The following is a 15,000-nucleotide window of genomic DNA, read 5'->3' as shown; positions in this document are numbered from 1 at the left end:
AAAGACCCCGGCAAGTTTCCCTTGCCGGGAAGGCTCGCACGACTGGCAAGGCCCCCCCGGCAAGCCCTCCTTGCAGGAAAAGTGATCAAGGCCCCCGTTAAACCCTCCTTGCCGGGGAGGTGACCAAGTCACCCGATGGAGGTTCTAAGCCATCAAGCAAATGTTTGCTCGCCAGGTGTCCCCACCAGTTTCCACTACAATCCGACCGGTCCAGCACATCCCTCGTGTGCCCGCACAAGGCCCAGGAGTCGATTCAGCTGGGTACGGGTCGCAACCATCTTGCGGCAGGTGAGGGGTCAGACAAGGCATTTACTGCCCCTAACACCACCGAAGAAGTACAGCGGTGAAAACTGTTGACTGTACATCCCGTGAGCACACTGTTGGTGACCCCTTTGCCTATAAAAGGAGGCCCAAAGCACATTCTTAGGGGTTGAACTTTTTGGGGATGAGAGATTACCTAATAAGCTACTAAGTTATTCTAGCAAAACCACCCTACAGTAAGCACACAATACAAACTAAGAAGGAGTAGTTTTTTACGCGTCAAGCGCCCGAACCTGGGTAAAAAGGACCTTGTCAGTGTTGATCGCTAGTTCCGCTCTCGATGCGATACCTCTCTCTCCCCACCAAACGATCAAGGGACTCCTCGAGTTTCCCATAGGTGTTGGTTTTCCCGACATCTTTGGCGCGCCAGGTAGGGGGAGGGATGGTTGAGAGCTTCTTCTCGGATTCAAGCAATCTCCGTCGAAGCAGGACGCAACGGTGGTGGCTCTACTTCCCCACGGTCTCCTGACGCCTGCACGAGCACCCTGCTGCGCTTACGCATGCTAGGGGGACGGAGACCTCGAGCTCAAGGGCATCAGGCTAACGCACCGCTCGCCGACAGTCCGCTGCTGTCGAGGGTGTGCCTAGGGGCTCCGGCAAGGCCTCCGGCGCATACTCCGACCGACGCACCTCCATGAAGAGGTGCATAGCCGTCGAGACAACGCCTACGGGCCCCGAAACCAAGGCACGCACTCCAGCCGAACGCTTTCCCCGCCGGAAGCATCACGTGTGCGCGAAAGATGCGGTCGGTGGTTCCATCAGCACGGCCATGTAAAACAGGAAAATGAATTATGCTTCGGCAACCCTCCTCTTATACGACAGTCGAGAACAGTCGGCATATACCTTGCTAGAGGGGAAGTTGCCAGAAGAGTATAGTCTCCTGCTTGTCGGGGATCTGAGGCCCCGACAAAGGACCCAAGCGCCATGAGGAGAAGTGTCGCGACACGACAGATGAGTGATAAATATTTCAGATGAGATTTCATAGTAGATAGGTTGTCCCCTTTCTCGAATATACCTAACCTTGTTTGAGAAACCTGCACATAGGTGGAACCTTGTCAGGATCAGTGCGCCTTAGTTTTGTTCCGAACTAGTTCAACGACCTGAACGGCTGATACGTCTCCAACGTATCTATAATTTTTGATGGTTTCATGCTATTATCTTGTGAAACTTTGGATGTTTTGTATCCTTTTATATATTTTTTGGGACTAACTTATTAACTCAGTGCCAAGTGCCAGTTCCTGTTTTTTCCGTGTTTTTGACCCTTTTCATAGGAGGATTTCAAACGGAGTTCAAGCGGAATAAAACTTCCGAAAAGATTTTTCCCGGAACAGAAGATACATAGAAAGCTTAGGAACCAAGGGAGGGAGACCCGGGGGAGGCCACAAGCCCTCATGTCGCAGCCAGGGGGGCCCGTGCCTCCCAGGCTTGTGGGCTCCCTGGGCCTCCCCTGCCCTAGCTCCTTCGCCTATAAATTCCCTAAAATCCCTAAAAATCAAGAGAGCCACGAAAACACTTTTCCGCCGCCGCAAGCTTCTGTCTCCGCAAGATCCCATTTGGGGCACGTTCTGGTGCCCTGCCGGAGGGGGATTCAGATACGGAGGACTTCTTCATCAGCCCCACAACCTCTCCGATGATGCATGAGTAGTTCACCATAGACCTACGAGTCCATAGCTAGTAGCTAGATGGCTTGTTCTCTCTCTTGGATCTTGAATACAAAGTTCTACGTGATCTTCATGGAGATCTTTCCGATGTAATCTTCTTTTGCGGTGTGTTTGTCGAGATCCGATGAATTGTGGATCTATGATCAGATTATCTATGAATCTTATTTGAGTTTCTTTTCATCTCTCTTATGCATGATTTCATATCCTTGTAATTCTGTTCGAGTTGTGGGTTTTGTTTGGCCAACTTGATCTATGATTCTTGCAATGGGAGAAGTGCTTGGTTTTGGGTTCATACCGTGCGGTGACCTCACCCAGTGACAGAAGGGGTAGCGAGGCACGCATCGTGTTGTTGCCATCAAGGGTAAAAAGATGGGGTCTTCATCATTGGTTTGAGTTTATCCCTCTACATCGTGTCATCTTGCTTAAGGCGTTACTTTGTTCGTCATGAACTGTCACACCCTGTTTTTCACCACAAGTATTTTATGTTGCAAAAATCAGAGCTTGTTAAAACTTTTTCAAATAATGTTGTGTGTGCAATGTGAACCCTTGTATGAGTGAATGCTTGCTTGTTTGATGACTCAAACCCATGAAAACTTATTATTTTTGCTCTCTTCAAAAACCCTTTTTCCTTTATATCAAGATCACCTTCACCATGTTGGTATAAACTACTAGCTCATGAAGCCAAGTGGCACTTGCAACCAAAGTTGGTGGTCTGATCCAAATAGTATTTTCATTCATTAAAAACATTAATTGGTGATTTAAAATATTATTTTCCTATTTTATATCTATGTCTGTTTTTAAGGCCAGTAATGATATTCCCACAAGGAAAATTTCTTTCCTGCCTAAGAAAATTCTGAGTAAATTAATGGAAGCTCAGAAGGACATATATTTTCCATATATAAGATTTTCAACCCTATTTTATATCAATATTATTTGAGTAAAACCCTGAAAACCATTTCTGTCTGTTTTAGCTTTTTGAGATGTTTCCAAAGGAAATTATCTCAGTAAATTCCCATAAAATTACAGGAGCCCTCCCAAACCATATTAGGTGCTCACCTAAAATATCACCTTGATCCCAGGTGGGGAAGTGCACCTAATGAGCCCAAAACCCTCTCTGTCCAGAGAAGAGTTGGAACAACTCTACATTGCGAAGTTTCTCTAATGGAGCTGAAACTTTGCAGAGGTGTTTGACACCCCAAATGAGGACTCCACACCAAAGATGGGATTTGTGAGACTCTGCTTGGCCACACTTCCTTTGTAAAGGACACTACTGGTCATTTTGAGGAATTTTCAAGTTTACAAAGCCAAACTGGTTCAATGGAGCTCAAATTTGGTGAAACCCCATGTTTTCAAGTTTACAAAGCCAAACCTGTTAAGTTTCATTTCCAATGGTGGAGTGGAAGCACCCCAAGTCACTGTGGAACACCTACTGAGAGGAAGGTAAAAACCCTCCTAGCCACTGTTTTACCCAATGGCAAGGCCCCAAACTTGGTGGGTTAGAGCCCCAGAACACCCTGAGCACCCAGTCAATCAGCCCCTCCCCAACTCCAAGCACCAGTGACAAGAACTCCAATTTGAGTCGCAGGGCAGTACTCGCAACACTAGTGTTCCTTGCTTCCTTGACCAGCTCGGGCTCCCACTAAACCACAACGGCTAGGCACAATCCCAGCAACACTCAGGACATGGAGGACACGTCCCAAGTGCCCCAGAGCGAGCCAGCATGCCGTGGTATGCCAAAACTGCGCTCTGGGCGCGCTGTAGAGAGCCTCCAGCAAGGGGACGACGCTCCGGCCGGTCCCAACCTCCCAAGTTTTGTCCAAACGCTCCCCCGACAACCATTCAATGCAAAGCTACCCCCAGGGACCCTCTCCCCTCGCGCATGAGCTCAGGCAACGCGTGCCCGTGCGCGCCCGACACGGCCGAGCATGCACGGTCGCTACGGCTCGACCCCACTCGCTTTCCCTCTGCGGCTGATGCACCAGGAGGTCCTAAACCACGTCCCGAACCCGTGGTTTCGCGGCCAGCACCTCACTGCGCTCGCACGCGCGCCACGGTGAGTCACCAGCGCACCTGAGTCGGGTCACCGTTGCTGGCCTATAAATAGGTCCCCCCGGCACCCCAGCACCCTCCAAGCAGCTTCAGCACAACCAGTAGACAGCCCCTAGCCACCCAATCGAGCTCGTAGAGCCCCGGTGCTCGAGATCGACCGAGGCCCCTCCGCCTCGGAGCTCCGGTCGATCTCTGGCTACACGTCGGCTCCTGCGCTGCTCGACCTCCCATTACACTCCCCTTGACACCATGAACATTTGCCCCAACTTTCCCGAGCGAATCCGTGCCCCTAGCCACTAGTTCAACACCAACCCGAAACCCTTCCGCCACGGTCACCTCGTCGCCGGCGACCCAGACCTCCTCCGGTGACGTCCCGACCACGAGCAGGTAGGCGGAGGCACGAGGGACCAGTTCCCGCTCCTAGATTGGCCTGAGGACAACGGCAGCCTCCCCGGCGACCGTCTCCACCTCGTTGGCTGGAGGTAGGAGAAGGACCCGACAGGTGGAGCCCACCTGTCGGTGTCCTGGGGCAGCCAGCACGCGCAGCCGCTGACACTGACCCCAGGGGCCCGCAGGTCAGGTTTGAACCTGGCCCGCGCGCGCCTGGTGGCCAGGCCTGCTGGCTGGGCCGGCTGGATCTGTTCCCCCAGGCCTTTTCCTTTTATTTTAATCCAGTAACTTAAATGATTTTTATAAAAATATTTAGCCAGTAGAAAAATATGATTCTTCCACCAGTAATTTTCTAAAAATGTGTAGTATTTGATTCTGTAGTGTTTGACATTTATCAAAAACAGAAACTATTTTGGTATAATAAAATGATATTAAAAAGCACTTGTTTGCTTCTGTTTGCTTTTAAATAAATATGCTTAGGTAATAAAAACTACAGGAAACATTTTCCAAAATAATAAACTGAATTTATTCAAACTTTGCAACATTTTTAAAAGCACTTTGTGATCTGTTTTAGTGAGAGCTATTATTTATTTATTCCTTTCTCGATGGTAGTGTTACCGAGCGGCGGAGGATCCGGAGAGGAAGACCTCGAAGACCCCGGATACCTAGCTGACCAAGGCAAGCAACACTTTGACCATTACTTAAGCATATGAAATGATGCACGCTAGTATAGCAAGTACTTTCGTTGCATGAGATCACAATGCCGGTTCATCATTCATGTGATGGTACCGAAGGCTTCATCGAAGCACTTGCATAATAATAATGATATTCACATGGCTCCTCGGAGCACAAACATGATGAGCTGACCCTACTGTCTATGAGGATCATGCTACTGTCATGTTGATTAGTAAATTTATAAGATCATTGCATTGAGCTTGACCCTACCCCGTGAGGGTCATGTCATTACCATGTTGACAAGTAAAGATAGAAGCATATTATCACAAACATCATGATGAGTTAAATAAAGAGTTTATGAAAACCCCGTCGGGTGCCACTAATGCCCGAGGGTGATGATGAGTTGGTGATCACTTTTGGTGAAGTGATGCATCGGTGTTTCTGTGTGAGTATGGTTTCGGAAATGGGCTTAGATTTATGATGTGTCGACCATCCCAACCTTATCAGTACGACCATGATACCCCTTTATGGGACGGGGCTTTGTTGATTACTCTGGTCGGTGCTAGCAAAGAACCACATTACTAGTGGGGGGAGTGATCGGTGTCACTCTCGTGATGGGGTCGTGCCAGGTAGGACGACTATGCCATTATTATTAGTTCCAGGCACAGCGTTGGTCCCTGCATGGTTGATACAGTCCAAAGTCGGTGCTCGTAAGACGTACAACATGTGGGCTGGGTACCAATCGAGTGGACCTCTTTTTCTAGTATCGTCAGGGGAAGATGATGATCGGGTACTTACCTCGGGTATATGTGATATACCGCGAGTCGTGGATGACACGGAAGTTTCCCGTTTCTCGTGGGTCCAGCGTACTACCTCTGTAGAGTGTAAACTATTCGAATAGCCGTGTCCACGGTCAAGGACACTTGGGTGGTGCTGCTTAAACTACGTCCAGCGTTTCCGCATAAACCAAAAGTGTGTGTGTGGTGTTAAAAAGGTGTTGTTATAATCACGATAAAATATGACAAGTCCGATGACTTGGCATATAGGGTAAACCCGGATGGTTTAGCCCTCATTAGTACATGGAGATTATGACAAGTCCGATGACTTGGCATATAGGGTGAACCCGGTGTGTTCAACCCTTGTCAGATATGCTGATATCTGTAACCTGTTCTTAAAGAGTAATTCTTTAACTTGTTGCATATACCTGATCATTCCACCAAATTACATTCCACTAAAGATGCATGTTACTGTTATTTTTTCACTATAAATGTTCATATCATGGGCTGTTTGCGAGTACATTCAAAGTACTCATTGGCTTGCCACTGGTTATATTATTGACCAGACATGGAAGGACCGGAGTTTGGCGATGAGTACGCCGTCGCAGACGAACCTGCGATCTAGGACACTTCCAAGTCAGAATGCATGTCGGTGTAGGCTTGATGGCATGGGCACCGCTTAGCTCTTACGAGTTTCCGCTACTCGATGTATCTGTTTAATTTGGCCTTAGGCCTCGCTCTTGAACCTGACCTTCTGGTCGTCTAATGTAATAATTTTGGTACTTGGATGTAAGACTCTTTATTCAGTATATGTGTTCAGTGAACGTTGATCCTTGGGGTCACTGGGCACGGCGAACTCGACTTGCTAGTCGGGGTCCCCACATGAACTCAATACACTAGATGCATGCTGCATAGCGGTCGATGTGTGGAGTAATAGTTGTAGATGCAGAAAGTATTGGTCTACTTGTCTCGGTCGTGATGCCTATATGTATGATCATTGCCTTAGATATCGTCATGACTTTGCGCGGTTCTATCAATTGCTCGACAGTAATTTGTTCACCCACCGTAATATTTGCTATTTTGAGAGAAGCCTCTAGTGAACACTATGGCCCCCGGGTCTACTTCACAAAATATTTTCAGCCTTACACTTTTACTTCGTTGCACTTTCCGCCTTCATATCCCACTTTGCAATCAAACTTGAAGGGATTGACAACCCCTTTATAGCGTTGGGTGCAAGCTCTTTTGTGTTTGCGCAGGTACTCTGGACTTGACGAAGTTCTTCTACTGGATTGATACCTTGGTTCTCAAACTGAGGGAAATACTTACTGCTCCTGTGGTGCATCAACCTTTCCTCTTCAAGGGAAAAACCAACGCAAGCAAGTCTCCGTCAATGTGTCAATTGCTGGCGTTGTTGTTTGAGAAGTAGAAACGGCCACAGAGTGCCTTCTCACTGTTTCGAACCTGTTCACTAGTCTAAGTGGCTACATAGCACCTTATTTCTCCTCGAGCCGCGCTCGGCGATCTAACGGTTGCACTGAGTGCGGCAGGGAGACTTGTCGGTAACGATCCCTCAAGCGAACTGCTAAGGATCCGTTCCTCAAAGCACTAGCGGCACGACCAGTCGCACGGGCAAGCTTTCTAAAAATGCAAAAGGCGTATCATTCAAGGAGAAGGATCACAAGCAAAGGAAACAACATTTCATTCATTTGTTTGAAACAAACTCAAACATATTAAATGAATGAAATTTGCTACTTTAATCTATTAAACTGTCTTTGAGTGTGGGACATGCTCGCTGGACAAAAGTTCAAGAAGACAAAAAGCGGGATGACCCCCGGCGCAACCCAGGCTGGTTTCCCCTGGACCAGTACTACGTTGTTGAGAACGGGGGTGGAAGACAGGACGACCCGAGGCGATGAAGAAGCCAAAGCCCGCGATCACACCTCCTCAAAGAACAGGCATCGATGTGGGCTCCGGCAGAGTAACCCCACCGGGCGGGGGACAGCCGTGAGCGGGCCTCGGCGGTAGGGCCGACAGTCAGTCAGAGCTAGGGGAGTCGTACTCCGACCTGGCCCCCCGAGATCCTAACGTGCCAAGAGCGCCACTGCCGCTGATGTCCTCCTCGTCGCTCTCGCTAGAGGAGGGACATTCGCGCCGCCCGAGCTCTCTTTGCACCAGCCGAGACACACACCTGAGCGCCCGCAAAACTTAACGGATATCATATTATCCTCCGCTAGCTTCAAGCGGAGGATATGCCCATCCTCGAGGTTGTGGGCGCGGGCGAAGGCTTTCCAGCCCCGCCCGAGCAATATGGAGTGGCTCTTCGGGTACTCTGCGTGCACTTGCATAGCGCCGTGGGAGGAACCGTACGCCCGCAAACACAAGACAAGAGGCTTGGCAGCCTCCATCGCCTAGCAAAAGGGCGAGGGAGATGCAAATGGCCCCACAGGACGCCGTGCAGCTCCACGACGAACTCCAGCGCCGTCCCGTCCGAGTGCCCGCCAAGCACGGGAGAAGACGGTGGTGCTAGAGTAGCACTCCGCCTCCCCGGACCATGGCCTGTGCGGCGACCGTGGCTCCTCGCCCCTCCGCCACCACGGACGCTCGTGCCGCCCTCCGCAGCTGCACTCCCTGAAGCTGTGGCATGATCTGAGTCAGATCCCCTTGCCGCCCTGGTGGCCGATGGTGGCCTCCCTCGTCCCCTAGCCATGGTTAGGGGCGAGCGCCACCTGGAGCTAGAAAATATTCTATAGATGCAAGCTAGCGGTGGCGGATGTTCCACGAGCAGACGGATGAGCAAAACCCCCTCGCAAACTCCCTGATTTATAGAGCGAGGCGCGGAGGGCGAGCTCCCCTCACTCCAGAAACCGCCGCCCCTCTCGCCCAATCACCCATGATCAAGGACGAACAGGGAACCGCCCTCCTACACCAATGCATGCGGGGGCGGGCCATGCCACGACTGCGGCCATTATGGCCACGAAATCCACTTGCCTGACCTTTACTACGCATGCTTCACGCGTGGCAGTAACGCATCGGGAGGTGGGGAGGCTACTGTGCGTACACTTCTCCACCTCGCGCGTTTGATGCGCGATGTGGTGTAACATCCTAAAATTATAAATTTTGGAATGTTAATATAATTATTATTAGATTGTCTGTTTGTTTGCTTGAGTGATTGAAACTTGTGTGAAATTTGAAACTTTTCAAAAACTTTTGAATGAGAGGGAATAAAACGACTTTCCCCTTCTCCGGTGAATTAAATTCAGTCTTTTAAAAGCAAAGAGAGAAGGTGACATGACTTCTTCAACTATAAAGAATTTGAACGGAGATATTGGCATTGAATTCTTTTGCATTTTCCATTCATTTTTCTTCGTGCAAGAAATGCCGGGAAATACGTTCTAGAGAGGAGGAACTTGACCCTCGAACCCACGGGCATTTTGAAAGTTATTTGAACCCTCAAACTTAGAGGGTCATTTGAAAATTATTTGCAAAAGAAAATATAGCATTTTGGGGAATTTCTGAAAAAAACATTTTTTATTGAAGTTTTTATTTTTGCTTTGGAAAAATGCTATTCTGGTAGAGGATATTTTTCTGATTTTTTTGGTATATAATACCCCATATTAAATATTTTATTTGTTTCCTTTTTATTCACTTTTATTTTTCTGTTTCCGAAAAAGATTAACTAGGAAAGTTTAAAAAAAAAAAGGAAAAACGCGTGGGCGCTTAATAACTTTGGGCCGAATCCCCCATAGCCCGGGATCCCGAATCCCCTACGAATCGGGAGACCGCTCCCCCTGCGCCCCTCTCTCCCTCGCTGCCACAAGGGCCCCACCGCCCGACCTCCCCCACCCTCGGTCACCTCTCTCCCGTCCCTTCCTTTTCTCTCTCAGGGCCGAGTCCGCCGTGGCCGCACCTTCCCCCGGAGCCCGCGACCCCCGGGATCTCCCACTCCCCTTCCCCTCGGCCCCCTCCTCTCCCCTATAAAGTCTCCCCCTCGCCACCGCTCCGTTTTCCCTCGCCACCCTTGCCGCCACCCCTACACCCGAGCTCGCCGGAGCAACTCGAGGGAACTTCCCCGCTCCGCCCCGGCCAGCACCTCGCCTCCCCGCACCACCCGAGAAACCCGGCAGCCTCGCCGCCACCCCCGCAATCCATTTCCCTCGCCACCCTTGCCGCCCCCACGCCACCGCCTCCCCCTCGCCCCGAGCACCTCTCCGCCACCACCAAACGATTGAGGAGGAGCCCCGCACCTCCCTGGTCTTTCGGACAATGCCGGCGATCGCCGGAGAGCCACCCCGACTCCACCCTCGCCTCTGCCTCCCAGATAAGCTTCTTCCTCGGTGAGCCAGCCCCTGTGAATTCCACTCCCTTGACTGCTTCCGCTGAAATAATTAAGGTATATATCAGTTTTACGCTATTTACATGTGATTGCACTTTGATATATACATTGATCTACTGTGTGCCAGCATACTGATCCAGGGATGGCACAGAAACAGAGAGGCTTGACTCGTCTTGAGTCGGGTCGCTACAGAGATGGTATCAGAGCACATGTTGACTGTAGGACATGACCCCTAGAAACTGGAAATTTCTTAGGAAAGGATCTCTCCAAAATTTCTATATTTCAAGAACACCTTTTACTTCTCATCTCTTCTGATTTCATCAAATATTCTCTCTCACCTCCACTAGTTATACAACACACTTACCCCTTCGACCTCATGAAGAATCGACGGAGTTCTACTTAAAAGTAAAGAGGATTTCATCATGGAAATTGAAGCTACACCAATTGAAGACTCTCAAGACCCGAAGAACTCGAAGACCCCGAAACGTTCGAATATTTATATGACCATTAGAAGTCCAAACCCCTGTTATATGCCCACGTTAGTTACGATGATTTGTGAGCCATCATTGGTGTGTGTTTTTCGACAGCCACAAATAAAACCTATTCTCAAAAATACTGTTTGTATTGTGTGTATCTCCCTCCCTCTCTTACCCGTCTCATCCCCAAAACCTCAACCCTACCAGATGGAGTATGAAGCTGGACTTGTAGTCTCTGGACCAATGACCCAGCTGGAGGCTGAAACATGGATTCGGAACATGGAGAACCACTTCGGGAGCAACCTGATCTCAAGGAAATATGAAGTGGAACACGCTCTCCAGTACTTTACCCAAAGTGCTGCTATTTGGTGGAAAATGCACCATGCCATACAAGGATTTAGTGGAGCAGAAACCTGGGACGAATTCAAGAAGACTTTGTTAAGATCCCTTCTTATTCAAAAGTGCTATGATAATCCGAAGGAGAAGACTTGTGCATGCAAGATCTGTGGAGAACTAGGACACACCCAGGAAGAACACAAGGATGGATGCACTCATTGTGAAGAAAATCACCCAGCTGAGGAGTGCCCAAGCAGTCAGGTGACTTGTTTCCTTTGTGAAGGAACCAACCACTACCCAGCTCAGTGTCACATTTACCCCAAGGTGCAACAAGTTGTCAAGCAGCAGAAAGATGCAGCGAAGGAAACACTCAAGAAGAAGATTCTAGAAGAACCGGTGATGAACGAAAATATTGAAGACCCTGATGGACAAGGTCTGACCAGATTTTCTCCAATGCATGCTACTCATGTGGAGAAGAAGGACATTATTCACAGGATTGCACGAAGAGAAGCCAAGAGTATCTGGGAAACTTCCCGACGGAAGAAGTGGAGTTTGATCCACTTGAAATAGAAGAACTGGCCAAAATGAAGGAGTCCAGAAAGAAGAAAAAGTACCCTCGGAAGAACCAAATCTCTGCAGACATAGACCTGAGTCATGTCAGATATTACAAGTGTATGAAATTTGGCCACCACAAATACACGTTCTCAGGAAGGAGGCCGGAAATCCAAGGAGGAAAAGCAAAAGCTAAGAAGCCTCGAGACTTGTCAAAACTCATTTGCTTTCGTTGCAAGGAAGCAGGACATTTTGCTAGCGATTGTCCGCAAAGGAAGAAAGCTAGAATGGAGTAGTTAAGTTTTGACCAGGGCAATAAGTGTGATCCGAAGAACTCTTGTTTTTCATTGAGATCATGGAGTGAAATTTTTTGTAACAGAAGTCCGTGAGATTGTAATAACATCATGAATAAATGGAATTTATTGTCTCATGATTGCCTATGTTGAAACTGTATGCGTTGTTTCTCTATGAGCAAAGATCTCTGAACATTATGAGGATATGAGAAAATATGGTCTATGGAGGCATGAGTATAATTCATTTAAGTATGGTAGTAATCGGTAAACCCACATGATCCATTGAGTAGGAATGTACCATGATTACCAAGGAGACATATACATTCCTCTGAGTACCTATTTACTGACACCTTCAGATGACAACTCTGTACGAGTCATTCCTCAAGGGCCTAGAAACGATCATGACCCTGACCAGTGATCATGATTACCCGAAAATCCTGAAGGACATGATGAAGCACATTCATCTTGAAGGAGATGCAGTCTACAAAGGCTACCCATTCATGGAAAATGGAGTGGAGCTTTGGTACGTGGAAGTACACCTCCACCATGTGAAAGGAGTTTGTCCAAAGACTATGGGGAAATACTTTTTCATTTCACGTGTACCACGAGCAACCTTCTTTGATGTTGTTCGTGAAGCTGCCATGGAAGCCATACGTCAGATTGGAGAAATACTTGAAGCAAGACTCCGTCATACCCAGGAATACCTGAGTGAGGTACGTGCGGAGATGATGGAGATGAAGCTCATGACCACCGTGATGAAGCAAAAGATGGATGATTTCAAGGAACACCTCGGAAAGTTCCAGTGGAACTAAAGTACCTACAAGAGAGACAGATGAATAAAGTTCGCAGAAATGCTTGACCATACCGAACAATGTGGATGGCAGCATTTGTAATAAATTACTGTTGAGTTAGAATATTGAAGAAAGCAAGGATGTAATAAAGGATTGATTATGAAATGAATATGATTTATGGAAGAAACTATGATGGATCAGCAAACGTTTTCTTAGGAGCATACGAAAACCTGAGAGTTGTGAAGATACGATAGATGTTTCGTTCAGCTTGCAGAACCAATGGATTATCCGAACTTCGTTCGTGGACAAGAGAAATTCTGCAACGCTTGTGAGGATGCCCAAGTGTTAGAATACGAGATTCGCTGAACCTTATACAGAGAAATGATTTGGGTGCGGAATGGATTGATCACCATGACGACTTACTCTTATCATTTATCTTGCTATTCGGAATGGTAAATCTGAGAGACTTACCCATAGCGAGAGATGACGTTCTTTGAAGCTTTTGTTTAAGCCTTAGAATGGTATAAGAAAAGCCCATGTACATGGCATTTGTTGTCACGCGTAGGAAATTTTACGGTGAGGATGAAGACAAGACCCCTCTCTCTGCAGGATAACCACAAATGGTAGACTACCATGAGAACCATCGATATGTTATTTAGAATTGACCACGAGACTGTCAGTTAAGAAGACCCAGTGATGGAAGAAGCTTATATCAATGGGAGAGCATCACCAAAGGATTTAATATGAAGGCTGTGCGATGTCAGTTGCCAAAAACCCCAGAGGATCGTTAAAGCATTTTGAGGGACCAGTATCTCTCATTTTAAGTGTGGTAGCATCCCACCTTGCCGGAGATTGGATTTGTTAGAAGACCCCCAAACCCTAACCTTTCTTTCTAGCCTCTTCGAATCTCGAGGACGAGATTCATTTTAAGTGTGGTAGTTTGTAACATCGCAAAATTATAAGTTTTGGAATGTTAATATAATAATTATTAGATTGTTTGTTTGCTTGCTTGAGTGATTGAAACTTGTGTGAAATTTGAAACTTTTCAAAAACTTCTGAATGAGAGGGAATAAAATGACTTTCCCCTTCTCCCGTGAATTCAAATTCAATCTTTTAAAAGCAAAGAGAGAAGGTGACATGACTTCTTCAACTATAAAGAATTTGAACGAAGATATTGGCATTTAATTCTTTTGCATTTTCCATTCGTTTTTCTTCGTGCAAGAAATGCCGGGAAATACATTCTAGAGAGGAGGAACATGACCCTCGAACCCACGGGCATTTTGAAAGTTATTTGAACCCTCAAACTTAGAGGGTCATTTGAAAATTATTTGCAAAAGAAAATATAGCATTTTGGGGAATTTCTGAAAAAAACATTTTTTTAAGTTTTTATTTTTCCTTTGGAAAAATGTTTTTCGGGTAGATGATATTTTTCTGATTTTTTTGGTATATATTACCCCATATTAAATATTTTATTTGTTTCCTTTTTATTCACTTTTATTTTTCTGTTTCGGAAAAAGATTAACTAGGAAAGTTTTTTTTTAAAGGAAAAACGCCTGGGCGCTTAATAACTTTGGGCCGAATCCCCCATAGCCCGGGATCCCGAATCCCCTACGAATCGGGCGACCGCTCCCCCTGCGCCCCTCTCTTCCTCGCTGTCACAAGGGCCCCACCGCCCGACTTCCATCACCCTCGGTCACCTCTCTCCTCTCCCTTCCTTCTCTCTCTCACGGCCGAGTCCGCCATGGCCGCACCTTCCCCCGGAGCCCGCGACCCCCGGGATCTCCCTCTCCCCTTCCCCTGGCCCCCTCCTCTCCCCTATAAAGTCTCCCCCTCGCCACCGCTCCCGTTTTCCCTCGCCACCCTCGCCGCCATCCCTACACCCGAGCTCGCCGGAGCAACTCCAGGGAACTTCCCCGCTCCGCCCCGGCCAGCACCTCGCCTCCCCGCACCACCCGAGAACCTCGGCAGCCTCGCCGCCACCCCCGCAATCCATTTCCCTTGCCACCCTTGCCGCCCCCACGCCACCGCCTCCCCCTCACCCCGAGCACCTCTCCGCCACCACCAAACAAAGAAGGAGGAGCCCCGAACCTCCCTGGTCCTTTGGACAACGCCGGCGATCGCCGGAGAGCCGCCCCGACTCCACCCTCGCCTCTGCTCGCCGGAGAAGCTTCTGCCTCGGTGAGCCAGCCCCTGTGAACTCCACTCCCTTGACTGCTTCTGCTGAAAGAATTAAGGTATATATCAGTTTTACGCTATTTACATGTGATTGCACTTTGATATATACATTGATGTACTGTGTGTGCCAGCATACTGATCCAGGGATGGCACAGAAACACAGAGGCTTGAC

This window comes from Hordeum vulgare, chromosome 4H (genome assembly GCF_904849725.1).
Source record: "Hordeum vulgare subsp. vulgare chromosome 4H, MorexV3_pseudomolecules_assembly, whole genome shotgun sequence".
NCBI lineage: Eukaryota > Viridiplantae > Streptophyta > Magnoliopsida > Poales > Poaceae > Hordeum > Hordeum vulgare.
Note: the sequence above shows the minus strand (reverse complement) of the source record.